Source organism: Mustela nivalis (genome assembly GCF_964662115.1).
Source record: "Mustela nivalis genome assembly, chromosome: 6".
NCBI classification, from domain to species: domain Eukaryota; kingdom Metazoa; phylum Chordata; class Mammalia; order Carnivora; family Mustelidae; genus Mustela; species Mustela nivalis.
The window spans coordinates 15,792,101-15,805,171 of NC_139025.1; the positions used below are offsets into that span (position 1 = coordinate 15,792,101).

Here is a 13,071-nt window from a genome sequence, read left to right on the forward strand (position 1 = left end):
TCAATCAGAGAAAGACAACTATCCTATGATCTCCCTGATATGAGGAAGTGGAGATGCAACATAGGGGGTTTGGGGGGTAGGAGAAGAATGAATGAAACAAGATGGGATCGGGAGGGAGACAAACCATAAGTGACTCTTAATCTCACAAAACAAACTGAGGGTTGCTGGGGCAAGGGGGGTTGGGAGAGGGGGGTGGGGTTATGGACATCGGGAGGGTATGTGCTATGGTGAGAGCTGTGAAGTGTGTAAACCTGGAGATTCACAGACCTGTACCCCTGGGGATAAAAATACATTATATGTTTATTAAAAAAAAAAAAAAAAAAGAACATTCCTGGGGCGCCTGGGTGGCTCAGTCAGTTGAGCATCTGTCTTCAGCTTGGGTCATGGTCCCAGGGTCCTGGGATTGACCCCTGCATAGTGCTCCCTGCTCAGCTGGGAGCCTGCTTTCCCCTCTCCCTCTGTCTCTGCTCCCCTTGCTTATGCTCTCTCCCTCTTTCTGTCAAATAAATAAATCTTAAAAAAAAAAAAAAGGAACATTCCTAAGAGTGATCCTTCAGGGAGAAATTCTCTTGCTAGGGCATAACAATAGAATAATAATAATAAGTGTAATAGCAGCAGCTAACTGCACCACTGGCATTGTGCCAAGAACTGTACATCCATTACCCGATTTAATTCTCATAACTCCCTGAGCGTGTTGTCATTCTCACTTAAGAGATAAGGAAACAGGCTCAGAGAAGTTAAGTAATCCTCCTATGGTCATACCACAAGTAAGTGGCAGGCTGGAGTCAAAACAAGGTTTATCTGATTCAGAGTAACTTTCTCAGTGTCTATACCACAAGCCCCCCACACCCAACCCGGCACCTGTTTAAAATAGCAAATTCAGGAATCCCCACTTGCCCTGCACCATCAGAATCCCTCTATGGGACAGGGAACCTGCATCTGAAACCCGTAAATCCAAGTTTGAGAACCAGCTGTCCTGCTCCCAGAAGAATCAGATTCTGCCTTCATTGTTCATGTTTAACGACTGTTTATTAAGCCCCTCCTATGCGCTGGGCCTTTGTCCAAGCACTTAGAGAGACAGTGGTGAACCAGCAGAATCCTGCTCTCGTGAGGCTGGCTGTCCCTCAGGAGAAGAGGGAATGAACACGTCTGTTTCCAGGTCGTGATACTTGCTAAGAAGGAAAAGTGCAATAAGGGGCTGTAAGTTGGGATGAAGCAGGGAGCTATTTTAGGAAAGCCTGCCTAAAGCTATTTTTCCCCCCACAAAGTATCAAAATACACTGTACTTGAATCAGGAGGCTTCAGATAGCAAGTTTAAGGCACTTCAAGTTTACCGAACATTTGTCTACGCCACCTCATTGCACCTGGTGCCAAACTTGAATGTCAGTGTCATTCACCCATTTTACAGATGAGGAAACTGAGGCTCAGTGAGGCTGAGATTGGCTTTTAGCCACTAAGATTCTAAATCCTTTGACACAACCACACTCTAGCTGCCACCCTGGAGATGGAAAGACCTATATAAGGGGCTGACTTTGGGGTTCCTTAGCACAGTCGGTTAATTGTCTGACTCTTGGTTTCGGCTCGAGTCCCAATCTCAGGATCATGAGATGGAGACCCGGGTCCAGCTCTCCTGAAGACTCTCTCTCCCTCTCCCTCTGACCTTGCCCTCTGTTCTCTCTCTCTCAAATCAATAAATAAATCTCTAAAAAGAGAAAAAGAGACTGATTTCTCTGTTGGTCAAGCGGACGCTTCCTTTCCTATAAGAGGTAAATGAATTTCTTTCCTCCAGAAATTTCCACTCTCCTTTGCTTCGCTTGCACAAATGCTGGTAGGAGAGAGGCCGCTTGTTTCCTTCCTACTCTCAATCTGAAGCTTACTTGGAGTTCTTTACTGCGGGTAAAGTTGGCTTTTCAGGAGCCTCTGGGTTCTTGTCTGGAGCTGCCGGGAGACCAGATTCCTGGACAAGCTCTCTGTGAGCCATGCTGCTCCGGGCACCAGGGCGGAAGGTGGGAGGTGGTGACAGCTGCCCAGCCATCGCGGGGAAAATGCTGCTGAAAGTGAGGTTCTTGGGTCAGAATCATTAGAAGGCTTTTGCTTTGAGTAAGACATTTGTAAATTACTGAAATAAAATAGATCATTTGCCAAATTAATGTACATTTGAAAATATATCGCTAAATTCTTTTCAACAGCTTGGATGATTTACCACCTCTTGAAGAGAAACACGTTTGTTAACTTCCTGTGATCCTTTGACAATGAATATATATTATTTGTATAATATGAAAAAGCGATTTTTATATCAGCTCTTTCTTACCATCTGCTAGGCATACCTGGGTCATCCATTAACACGCATTGCCTGCTTTCTAACTAATAATGATCCCTGAACTGGCAGAATTGATATTTTAACCAAGAGAGACTTGCAGTAATACAAACTATATATATTTTCAGTTAAGTACCTTCCAAAAAGAAAAGGAGATTGGTTATGATTATTCTAACTGTTGAATGAACATCTCCTGCTTAAATTCAACATTCTCAACCCCAAACTCCACAGCTGCCCCTCAGTCTCACCTCGCACACTAGCGATCTTGTTTAAGCTGGAAGCAGGCGTGTCTCCTTGACTCCTCCCTGACTTCTCATCCTCAACACTGATTTTGGTTACCACGCCTGATCATTTACGGCAAAAAAAAAAAAAAAAAAAAAAAATTGCTCTGGACTACATTCCACCTTGCTTTTCCCATTATACTTTCTTGATTCAGGGTCTCAGGCTTTTCACCTAGACAATTCCAATACCTCGTGACTGGTCATCCATCCTCCAGCCTGTCCTCCCTGTGGTGTTTCTACATTCATTCATTGATTCATTCATTCAACAAACATGGATCGAGTGTTGACCACCAAATCCTCTGTCCACGTGGAGCTAACATTCATGCAAAGAGAGCCAGATGTCATGACATACTAAGTATGGAAGGCCATTGTACTAGGGCCTTGTTGGCCACTGTGAAGACATCAGCCTTTATTCTGACATAAATGAGGACCCGCTGGACGGTTATAAGTACTATGGCCTGACTCAGTTTGAAAGGGTCATTCTTTCCTGGATGAAGAATAGGCTCAGGGTGGGGAGCAAGGGTTGAAACAGCCTAGGATGCTTTCCACCTCTAGGCATCTAGGCAGTGACCTAGAAGGTAATGATAGAGAGGAGGTGTCTTGGGCCAGGATGGCAGTAATGCAAGCGGGAAGTTACATCAGATCCTGGGTATATGTTGAATGTGGAGCCCATGAAATTTGCTAACAGATTGGAATTTGCTAACAAATTTGGAGCACAAAGAGAAATAAAGTATCACCAACAATGACTCCAAAGCATTTGGCCTGAGCGACTCAAAGGACCAAATTGCACGAGCTGTATCAGGAGAACTCTAGAGAAGAGGGTTTGGGGAGGAGGTTCAGGAGCTCTGTTTTGCACGTGTTGAGTTTGAGATAATTATGAGACATCTAAATGAAGATGTTGAGAAAGCAGTTGGATAAGTAAGCCTGGGGACTCAGTGAACAGATCCTGGCTAAAAATACAAGGTTGATGGTTGTCAACAAGCAGGTGTATGAGCTCACCAAGGAATGGATGAACACAGAGGGGAGGAGGGCGCCAAGGTCCGAGTCCTGGGACACAGCGACATAAAGAGGCTGGGGTAGAAGGGGAACGAGTCAAGGGTAAGTTAGGAAGAAATCTAGGGGTGTGGGAGTTCCTGAAAGCCAAGCAAAGGAAGTGTTTCTAGGAGCAGGAGTGCTCAAGTCACATAAGGATTGTTAGTAACACAGAGGTGTCCTAGAGCCTGATCAGAGAAGTTTTGGTGATGTGCAGGGAGAAAAAAGCCCCCATCACAGTGGATTTAAGGCAAAAGACAAGAGAAGGAATTGGTGACATTAACTCTGACAACTCTTTCAAGGAGCTCTGCAGAGAGGAGAGAAATCGGACCGTGGCTGGAAGGAGAAATGGGGTCAAGAGAGGGGATCTCAAGATAGAAGAAACGCCAGCATCTGTGTAGACTAATGGTGATGCTGTAGAAAGAGAGTCTGTTAATGTGGGCCAGAGGGGGAGAATTTCTGGAACCCGTCCTTGCGTAGGAAGATGGGGCGAGATGTGATGCTAGGAGAGAGATCGATTTTAGAGAAGCAAAACCCTGGTTCCCCCATGGTAGTGGGGGAAGGCAGTGGACGTGGACAGGAGCCGCCAGGTGGGTGGCTGCGCTGGTGGGAGCCGGTGGAAATTCCCTTTTGATTATCCCTGTTCCATCAGCAACTTTGGCATCAACATTAATTTTCTAAAACATGGGCCTGCTTATGGCCCTCCCCGGAATCAGTCTTTGCTAGCAGCCTGTTGAATTGAAGGTAGAGAGGTCTCAGTTCCTCCGGAGCCACTGTCCTTGAAACATGCCCCGTTGCAAGCATTGCCACTGAGCTGTCCTGGGCTCTGTGATCCCTGAGCATGCCGAGCTCCTTCACCAGTTCAGGTCTTGGCACTTACTGTCCCATCTGCCTGGAAGGCCCCGCTCTCACTTTTCTACCTGATGAACACCTACTCCTTTTCCAAAATCCAAATGCAATGTCACCTCCTCCCTGAAGTACTCAATGTCTCCTCTCCTTTATTTTTTTTAATTTTTTTAAAGATTTTATCTATTTCTTTGAGAAAGAGAGAGCACAGAGAGTGGGAAGGAGAAGCAGACTCCCCACTGAGCAAGGAGCCTGATGCAATGTGGGGCTCCTTTCCAAGACCCTGAGATCACGACCTGAGCTGGAGGCAGACGCCCAACTGACTGAGCCACCCGGGCGCTCTGTCTCTTCACCTTCAGACTATGACCCCAGCTAGTGCCTGGCTTCCAACGGTCGCCAAGTCGATGTTTGCTGAGCAGCTGCATAAATTTTCTGTGTGTACTTCATATAGACTGATTTTTGTCTCTTCATTAGACGTACATTATTTCAGATCTTTCTAGCATCTACAGGGAACAAAGCCAAGACAGAGACACATAGACAGATAGACAGATAGATAGATAGGGCATAAAGCCACCAGCTTGGCCAAATCTCCTTTGTGGTTTATCTAAGGCTTTGTTCTTTGAGGTTCCATGTAGTCTGTGTGCCCCCAGAAGGCAGAACTACGGGGGTAAGAGAAGAACTCGGTGTGCTCAATGAAGCAACAGCCAGCGGGAATGTCTTGAGGCCAGAAACTAGAAATCCAGCCGGACCCCGCTGTGGTTAGATGCCCAGAGATGATGACGTCCAACTCGGACAATCATGGAAACTCTGCATCTGGGCAGCTGAGAAACAGGAAGCCTGCGTGCTGGGTCCGCGTGCCACCCAGAGCCCTTTACCTGGGTGTGGCATGAAGCAGCAAGGTTTTCTATTTAAAAATTAACCAGCAGCGCACTCACATTCACTGACAACAGAGCCATTGCCACAACCCTTTAAAAATAGCTTTACTGCGTTTCTTAGATGATGAAAGCAATTAAGGGTCGTTTTGCTTGCCAAATATAGAAATGTACTAAGAGAAAAAGAAAGGTACCTATAAAGCTTCCTCCTAGGAAAAAAAAGTCACAGTTAACATTTTGGTATTTGTCATTTTTTTCCATACTTTTTTTCTCTGTGTACAGATAAACTTACATGATTTCTCCTAATCACATAAATTTTTTAAATGAAATTATAAATACATAGTCCTATGGCTTCTCTTTTTTTGTCTTTTATGTCCATGAGTATCAATCTACAACACTGTGAAATCTGAAGGCATTCCATTGTAAGTATATATCATATTTAATAAATTCCCTTTTGATCAGACAGATTTTTTTCTTATATTGTCGCTAGTCTAGCAACACAGATAATAGAGTATGAACCACAGGGTCAGACTGCTTCGATTTAAATCTCTAGAGCTGCTTAATAGACTGGTAGCCTCTCTGTACCTCAGCTTTCTCATCAGTAGCGTGGAAATACCCATTAATACCTACCATTACCATAGGGTTGTTGTAAAGATCCAGTTTTTGGACCAGTTCCTGGCATATAGTAAATTACTGATAAATGTTAACTATCATTCTCATGAATAATATTGGAATGAACAGTCTTGTCTAGATCTCTGGGAACTTAGACTGCTTTTTCCTTAGAATCTATTTCTAGAAGTTGAAATTCAGGGTCAAAGACTAGGCATGTGTAAGACTCTTACACTCATTGCTCAGCTGCCCTCCAGAAATGTACCAACTGATTGGTAGTGGAGATGAGGGTCTACAGGAGAACTTTCCATTTCTACTCTGTATATTTCTGTATTAACTGAATTTTTTAATTAACATATAATGTATTATTTGCCCCTGGGGGTACAAGTCTATAAATCGTCAGGCTTACACATTTCATAGCACTCACCACAGCATATACCCTCCCCAATGTCCATTACCCAGCCACCCTATCCCTACCCCCACCCCCCAGCAATCCTCAGTTTGTTTCATGAGATTAAGAGTCTCTTATGGTTTGTCTCCCTCCCCATCCCATCTTGTTTCATGTTTCCCTCCCTTCCCCGCCATGACCCCCTGCCCGGCCTCTCAAATTCCTCATATCAGAGAGATCATATGATAATTGTCTTTCTCTGATGGACTGATTTATAAGGATGTATTCATTGCATTGTTTGTGCGTATACTTCTAAATAGCCAATTTTTTTTCTTACCAACATCTCTATAAAACAACACATATCCCTGCAGCCCCTTACCCTCACTGACACTGGGTATTGTCAGTCCTTTAAATCTTTCCTAATACGATGGGTGAAAATATCATCTCACCCTTTATACCTCTGATTCTCAGCAAGCTGGCTCATTTTTCTCATATTTGGGAGTAAGTATTTTGGGGAAATATTTCTATATATATTACAAAACTTAGACATTTTTATACCACTTGAGTCAATGGTCCTTTGTCTAAGAAATAAAATCAAGAAAATGATGCCAGACACACAGATTTACGTCAAAAACAATCATCCCGCAATTAAAGAGTAGATAGGGGTTGAATATAAATAAGGTACTATCTATGTGATGCTATATTATGCATCCATTTTTTAAAAAATCATGTTTAGAAAGAGTTTATAGAACATTATTTTATAACAAGTAGAGAGTGAGAAAATCACTTATTAAAAATACAAAGGAGGAGAGATGAGAAAGAAATACATTAAAATGTTAGCAATGTTGTTCACAAGTGATGGAACCATGGATAGTTCTTTTTCTCTATTTCTTCTTTTTACTTTCCTGTCTTTTCAATGGGCACATTTTCACATTATAATTTTTAAAAAGCAACCTTTGCCCTTGATATTAAAACAACTTGCATTTGTGGGGAAGGCTATGCATGTGTGGGGACAGGGGATGTATGGAAAAATCTGAGTTTGGCTATGAACCTAAAACTCCTCTAAAAATTAAAGTTTACTAAAAAAAAAAAAAACAAAAAACAAACAAAGCTTGGATTTTCTCATTGGCTCTTTCCTGGATATACATTCATTCCTGGGCACCAGACGTAAAAAGCTCCACAAAGAAGCAAATTTAGCTACAAACATGAGCACAGAATACAGGGCTCATGAGATAAGTGCAAAGTTATGTAGGATTTTATAGCTAGAAAGTGTAAAATGAGGGTAAGGTGGAATTTCAGGTAAATAATAGGGCTAAGAAAGAAACCGGTGTCTGAAGTGTTAGAGACCATGGGCCCTGGCTGAAAAGACAGTCAGGATCGGTGGAATTTTCAACTATGCAGATCACCTCCTAGCACGGGAACCCTTCTCCCTGCAAGTCTATGCCTTTCCAAGAAACCTTCCTTGATATCTGCTCATGGGGGCAAAGGGAAAGGGCAGCTCACAGCCTGTGTCTCCCTTTCTGTGCTGTGCCCACATTTAGGGAACAGCAAACACCTCTGATACACTCCAGCAGGACCATCAGAGAGCCAGTCAGTGAATCAAGGTGGGCTATGGGGCATCACGCAAAGCCCAAAAGATGCAATTCACTCTCATTGCTGCCTTTGATGCTTGATCCAGATTTATGCAAGACGATTGGATCCCAGTGGGACCAGTCTTGCTCCTACCCAATAACCACCCACGCACGATACGGCTGGTGAAATATGGAGGAAAATGCCTTAGCCTGAAACAGCCTCTCCCATGCACACGGCACAGGATCGAACGGTCCATCACAAGCAATTCATGTTAGTGATCGCTCATGGTGTATGAGTACAGCGTTCCCGAGCAGTCTCTCATCCGGGTACTCACCAGTTTAACGAACTGCGTGGCACAGCTCAAGGTCCTACAGCATACTTACATTTTACTAAGGTGTTTTCATATACAACCTCATCTCTGTTTCACTTCTGGGGGGGTCCCTGCATCCTCCCCGTGTGGCTATGGGTGAGGAATGACCCCATCCATCTCTGGTCCAATCCTGGGCAGCTCTCCCTGCATTGGCTGACCATGGAAATAGGTATAGGAGGTCAGTTTGACAGCCCAGTCCACGCAGCCCTGTCCACAGACAGAATAAATACCACCAAGTCAGAAACCCTCCTGGTGGGTGTCATTGGTGCCTGTGAGGGTGATCCCCTGCGTGCTGGACTTGGGCCAGACTCCCTACTATCTCCCACGTGATCTTACATAGGTTAACTTTGCCTCTCTCCTTTCTCAGTTTCTTTGTCTGTAAAAAAGGATTGGACTGATGACAGCATTGTTTCTTAGAGTTGTGGGGGTGGCTCTCTCTAGTGCAGGATTATAGGCACTCCTTAATTTGCAATTTCCTTTTCCTCTAGGACAGGCTTGGGAGGCCCTACAGCCCCGGAACTTTATTTCGCCCCGGGGGGGACTTGGGGATCATCTGGGACAGTGCCTGGTTTCCTGACTTTTAGATTTCAACCGTTAATAAAATGAAAACAAACAAAAAAACTGGACCAGCCTGAGTCCAAAATGTCCTAAAGGTCTTGACACTTTATTTGCAGGTGAAACTCCCCCAAAATAGGTATGCAAAAGATTACAATCCACTATCATTTTTATTTCATAAAAGAAAAGAATCTTAACTACTCTGGGGTTTTTTTTGTTTGTTTGTTTTGATTTTTAAATAAAAGGAAAGGAAAGAAAGGAGGAAGGACGTATATCCAAATTAATTTAGATTGGTAAAAACCCCTACATGGTCTTTTCTGGAAACCAATGAAAACATCACAGACCAGGGTGAGGGAACCTCAGTTCTTCATGCCCTGCCCTTGCTTCAAGGATAAGGTCACCGAAGCCTGGTGAAGTGACATGCCCAAGGTCACAAAGGGGCTGCACCGTCTCCTCGCTATCTAGCACAACCCTGGTGGACGTGAGATTGTGAGATCGTTTCCTGTGGCCACAACTGGTGCCCTGGGCTGGGAGTCAGGAGGTCTGGGCTCTACTCCAGCCATTTGCCCTCAAGACACACTTTCTGCTTTTCTAAAATGGAGATGACATCGTCCCCTCACTGAAGACTGGTGTGAGAACGTGATGAAAGAAGAGTTTAGAAAGTGCTCCGGAGAGACAGCTACGGCAGAGTGAGGTGTTCAGAGCAAAAAGTGCTGCCGTCTGTGATGTGCTTGACAATATTTCGGCCAATAAAAACAGATGAAGCAAATACTGCACCAACCTCGATGACATGTAGGGGTGGGCCTTGCGATGCTAGCCTCTCCACCTGTCTGCATTCTTGAACATTTTTATAATAAACATTCCATCATTTAAAAAAAAAAAAAGTGCTCATTCAAGGTCAATGCAAGCGATGGTGTTACTCACAGAGAAGACGCCCTCATGGAGATCCAAGTCCTGGGCTCTGCACAGATGGGGTCTGCTATCCCAGAAGATGGAGCAGCCCACTCTTCACCAGCCTTGGGCACAAAGAAGCATAGTCAGGAAGTGATTTTGGCTTCCTCCCCAGGCAGGCCCAGTGCCTGTGGCTGAGTGAGGGAAGCCTCCCGCCCGCCCCTTCTCAGTGCAAGGCACCATCTGACAGACCCAGCCCTGCCTGCCGCAGAGGGGACAGTGGGGGCTGCCTCGTCCAGCCAACCGGTGTGGGGGGGCTTATGAATATGCAGATAGAGCCCAGAGCTGGTTGGCTGCCACTCCTCCCCCATCTCCCACCCCTGCCCCAACTCAGATGCCCAGGGAAAGCCTGCTGAGAGAAGACCTTCCTGAAATGCCATCTCTTCTTGCCTAAGGACCTATGGAGTCCCTTCAAAATGTGGGGACTGAATTACGGGGCTCCTCCCATGGTACTCACCTCCGGGGGGAGCTCCTGACCTCTTCTTCCAAATTCCCCGACCAGGCGGCTCCAAAGTAAATCCTTTTCTCCTTGGGCCTCAAGCATCCTGAGGATACCAAAACCAGCTCAGCACGGGAATATGGCATCTCGGCTGTTCAGGAAGGAGGGGCTGTGTGGCTTTCCCCTCTAGCAGAGGTCTAGATACTACTGGGGAGGCTCTTTGCTGGGACCAGAACCCGCCTGTCTGGCAGAGCTGGGGAGAACTCATCCGCCAAGTCCACCTACCCCCCGAAACATCACTTGAATTTTGCCATCTTCTTGTTCTTCAGTTTGGGAAGTGGAGTGTATGTTGTGATACACAGCAGTGAAAATCAATGCACCACAGCTCAGCTCAGCATGGGTAAACCCTCAAAACAGGACACTGATTGAAAGAAGTTAAATCAGAGAATGATACTGACACTGTGATTCCATTTATATTACATTTAAAAATGGGCCCAACAACGTCTAGATTTTTACGGAGTATATTCATCCATCCATCATCTTTAATTACAACTGAATGGAGAAATGGACAGATAGATGGAATCTAGGTATCATGAGTAATACAAAATGAACATATAGTCTCTATTTTAAGGAGTCTGGAGACAGAAACATAGGCAACTACCCAGCCATTTACCATCTGGTCAATTACATTAAAAAATACATAAACAAGGATATGAGCATATAGTTCAGACCACACATATGAATATGGGGGACTTCAGGTAAAAAATGCTGTGTGTATTATCTAAGGCGTGCTGCCCACTCTGTTTTCATTAACTGAGCCATTTATCCTTTTCTAGAAACAACATTTTTTTCTTACATAATTTGAAAGTAAATACATCTTTTCCTCCATTTAAAAAAATAGGTAAAACAAGTCTATAGTTTAGGACACACATGTATAGAAGCTACAGTGAAAGGGAGGGACTGGTTACTGTATAGTTGGTCCTAGCAGAGGTTAACTCTAAGAGGACTAGCAAGGAGGACCACATAGGGCTTTTCCATTTTAAGCTGGATGGTGAGTATGAGTATTCTTTTTACTATTTTTCTTTAAATCATATACGTATATTTATATACCCTTCTGAATATATATATATATGATTTTATTTATTTACTTGAGAGAGAGCACAGAGGGAGAGGAGGCAGTAGACTCCTTGCTGAGCAGGTAGCCTGCCATTGGCTCAGTTCCAGGACCCTGGGATCATAATCTGAGCCAAAGGCAGATGCTCAACCCCCTGAGCCATCCAGCACCCATGAATATATATTATATAACAAAAAATGTTTTTTTTTAAAAAAACCTTCTCTCCTTGTCTTTTTTTTTTTCTTTTTTCAAGACTTAATTTATTTGACAGACAGAGATCACAAGTAGACCAAAAAAAAAAAGAGAGAGGCAGGCCCCCTGCCAAACAGAGAGCCCAATGTGGGGCCCAATCCCAGGACCCTGGGATCATGACCCAAGTCGAAGGCAGAGGTCCTAACCCACTGAGCCACACAGGCGCCCCACAAAAAATGTTTTTTTTTTTTAAATTCCCTTTTGACGGGGCACCTGGGTGGCTCAGTTGGTTAAGAGCCTGCCTTCACATCAGGGAAATACAAATCAAAACCACAATGAGATACCACCTCACACCAGTCAGAATGGCTAAAATTGACAAGTCAGGAAATGATAGATGCTGGCAAGGATGTGGAGAAAGGGGAACCCTCCTACACTGTTGGTGGGAATGCAAGCTGGTGCAGCCACTCTGGAAAACAGCATGGAGGTTCCTCAAAAAGTTGAAAATAGAGCTAACCTACAACCCAGCAATCGCACTACTGGGTATTTACCCCAAAGATACAGATGTAGTGATCCGAAGGGACACGTGCACCCAAAGGTTTCTAGCAGCAATGTCCACAATAGCGAAACTATGGAAAGAATCTAGATGTCCATCAACAGATGAATGGATAAAGAAGATGTGGTATGTATATACAATGAAATACTATGCAGCCATCAAAAGAAATGAAATCTTGCCATTTGCAACAATGTGGATGGAACTAGAGGGTATTATGCTGAGCAAAATAAGTCAATCAGAGAAAGACAATTATCATATGATCTCCCTGATATGAGGAAGTTGAGAGGCAAAGTGGGGGGGTTTGGGGGGTAGGAAAGGAATAAATGAAACAAAATGGGCTCATGAGGGAGACAAATCATAAGAGACTCTTAATCTCACAAAACGGAGGGTTGCTGGGGATAAGGGGGTAGGGGGAGGGGGTGGGGTTATGGACATTGGGGAAGGTATGTGCTATGGTGAGTGCTGTGAAGTGTGTAAACCTGGCGATTCACAGACATGTACCCCTGGGGCTAATAATACATTATATGTTAATAAAAAAATAAAAAAGAAAAAAAGAAAAAGAGTCTGCCTTCAGCTCGAGTCATGATTCTCTCGGAAGCCCCAAGTCTGGCTACCTGCTCAGTGGGAAGTCTGCCCCTCCCTCTCTCCCTCCCACCTTGTGCGCATGCACTCGCTTGTTTTTTCTCTCAAATAAATATACAGAATCTTTTAAAAAAATAAAGGAAAATAAAATTCCCTTTTGAAATTAAAAGTAAAATATATGATCTGGTAATCACACTACTGGGTATTTACCCAAAGAATATGAAAACTCAAATTCAAAAGGATATATGCACGTCTATGTTTATTGCAGAATTATTTACAAGATCCAAATTATGGAAGCAGCCTAAGTGTCCCTGACAGATGAATGGATAGAAAAGACGTGGTATAGATATAGATACAGACACGCATATATGCTGGAATCTTACTCAGACATAAAAGAG

At 44.0% G+C, this 13,071-nt stretch overlaps 1 protein-coding gene across 1 annotated transcript in view; it reads right to left on the bottom strand.

Moving 5' to 3' along the window:
- Window positions 1–13,071, bottom strand: part of LOC309866087 (acylphosphatase-1) — a 372,899-nt gene that overhangs the window by 195,561 nt on the left and 164,267 nt on the right. The window lies entirely within an intron of this gene.